This window comes from Montipora foliosa, unplaced genomic scaffold (genome assembly GCF_036669935.1).
Source record: "Montipora foliosa isolate CH-2021 unplaced genomic scaffold, ASM3666993v2 scaffold_412, whole genome shotgun sequence".
NCBI lineage: Eukaryota > Metazoa > Cnidaria > Anthozoa > Scleractinia > Acroporidae > Montipora > Montipora foliosa.
In genome coordinates this window covers 1,167,501-1,170,000 of record NW_027179715.1, presented here as the reverse complement: position 1 = coordinate 1,170,000, position 2,500 = coordinate 1,167,501, and the positions used below count along the sequence as shown (strand labels likewise).

At 41.2% G+C, this 2,500-nt stretch overlaps 1 pseudogene; it reads right to left on the bottom strand.

The window, feature by feature from the left end:
* Window positions 1-320: 320 nt before the first annotated feature.
* On the bottom strand, window positions 321-2,189 carry LOC137988241 (uncharacterized; annotated as a pseudogene).
* Window positions 2,190-2,500: the final 311 nt, after the last annotated feature.

The following is a 2,500-nucleotide window of genomic DNA, read 5'->3' as shown; positions in this document are numbered from 1 at the left end:
CATCGCGTAAGTTCTAATCCCACTGTGAAATACAGTATTGCATGAATTGAAGAACCGATATACATACATTCATTCATGCATAACTTTATTTGTCCTCGAATTTCAGTGGAGCTTACAAAGCTGCTGTCTCCTGGCTTATTTTCTGACATTTCAATGGATAATAATAATATTATTAGTAGTAGTATATAAATTTAATAATAACATGTATTATATAATATATACTGGTATTGTAATATTATTACATAAATATCATGATGATAATAATAATTCGTATTAAAAGAGATTTCTTAAAAGATAAAACAGTAAAAGCGAACGATAAAAACCGACGTTTCGGAGTAGTCATGACTCCATTATCAAGGTAAAAGTTTAAAACATGCAAATAACAGTATTTAAGCGATGTGGCGCGAAAATTAACATAATAGGTGCGAAGATTACACAAATACTTTCGCACGAATAGAGTCCGATTGCACCTTCAGGTTTGGCTTTAAAGTTCTTATATAAAGCATTTCATACAATAAGCAGTCAAATTTGTTCCTGCACTTCTTAAGAACTTCGAAGCATTTCAGTAGGTCCTGAGGGATCCTCCCGTGTACGTTCTTGCAATGTTTGGCAATGGCCGAGGACTGTTGTTTATGTCCTTTTACACGATTGTGTAAATGTCCGCGTGTGTATCCTATATAACCTGCATCGCACAGGTCACATTGGTATTTATAAACAACACACTGTTCATTTACGATCGATGGCTTTGCTTCTTTCACATTCAGTTCTTGATCAATTTTTCGGCTGACAAATACGGGCTGGATGTTGGTGTTCACTTTTAGGCTCAGATCCTTGAGTTGTCCTTTCACAAAATTTGCTGAGGTTGGTCTTTAAGTGGTAGAACCACTCGAATTGTGTCCGTCTCTTTAGTTGGTAATAATGGTCGCTGCTGGTCACAAACCTTTGAGTCAACGAAATTTTTGATGGCAGAGTCGATGAGGTGTTTGGGGTACTTTAAACGCGAGAATACTGTCTTCAATCGGTCACATTCGTCTGAGAAGTGTGACCAAGAAGAAGATAAACTATGTGCTCGACCCAGCATAGTTCGGAGTAAACCCTGTTTGTACCGATTGTCAACGTGACTTTGGTAATGTAAGAGGAGACTTGAATTCGTGGGTTTTACGTACACCTTTGTCTCTATTTGGGGCGATCGGTTCAGTAACTGGATGCCCAAATAAGGGAGCATGCCATTGCATTCGGTTTCCATCGTAAATTTTACAGAAGAATGTGCCTTGTTAAGCGTGTTCAGGAAGTTGGATGCTGTTGCGATATTTGGCATGATAGTAAGTGTATCATCAACGTACCTTCGATAGAAAGAAGGGAGTTTACCCTCTCGCTCGAGGTTTTCCTCAGTTGAAGACATGAACACATTAGCTAGCAGGGGACCAAGGGGGAAACCCATGGCCACACCATCCGTCTGTTCGTAAAGTGCTCCATTATACTGGAAAAGTTGTCCTTTTGTAGCTACACTGAGAAGGTCAACAAGGTCCGTTTTGGTCAGGTTCAGGTCATAGGTTGAATTAAACCAGTCGTTGTCAAAAGCTCTGTTCGCGAGTATCTCAATTGTTTCATCCAAGGGTACGTTGGTAAAGAGGTAGGACACGTCGTAAGAAACCAAGGCTCCGCCCTGTTCGTCTCTCCGGTCACGTCATACTACTGTTATGATAATGTATGTATTTTGTGGTGACAAATCTCAATAAACTAAACTAAACCAGAATGTCACCGTTTGATATTTCTAATTCGCGAATTTCGTCGGCAAATTCAAAAATGTCAGTTACTGTGTAGCGATTCAGAGAGAGAGGCTTAAGTTTAGTGTCGAGCCATTTCGCCAGTGCATAGTTGTAAGTTTGCGCTGCTGAGAGTATAGGGCGCATCGCCAAGCGCTCCTTGTGTGTTTTCGGTAAGCCGTACAAATGCGCTAATCTGGAACCTGTAGGACGGACAGTATCTGCTATGGACTTAGGCAGAATTCTACGAACAATGGCGTCTAAATCTTTCTCTTTCTTTAGGAGGGGGTTGTAATATGTTGGCGGTCTACCTTTACTCGAGGGCCTTTCCAGTGGAACAGCTTGAAATTTACTGGAATCATTGATGGAAGCTTCGGATAATAGTCGCAGATATTCGGACTTATCCATTACGACCACTCCCGATCCTTTATCTGGTTTGGTGATGACGATGTCTTCACGTCGTTTCAGTTGTTCGATGGTAACCAAAAGTGTCTTGGGAGGTTTCTGTACTTTGCGCTGGATGTAATTCAGAGCTACGGATCGTAGGGTTGCGGCCGCCAATTCTTTCAAATCATCGCTTTCAAGATGAGGTTCGAGGCTCCAGTAAGCCTTTTCAAAGCTCGCTTTCACTTCAATCGGTGACACTCGATTACGACGTGTCCTCCATCTTTACCAACGTACCCTTAGATGAAACAATTGAGATACTCGCGAACAGAGCTTTTGACAACGACTGG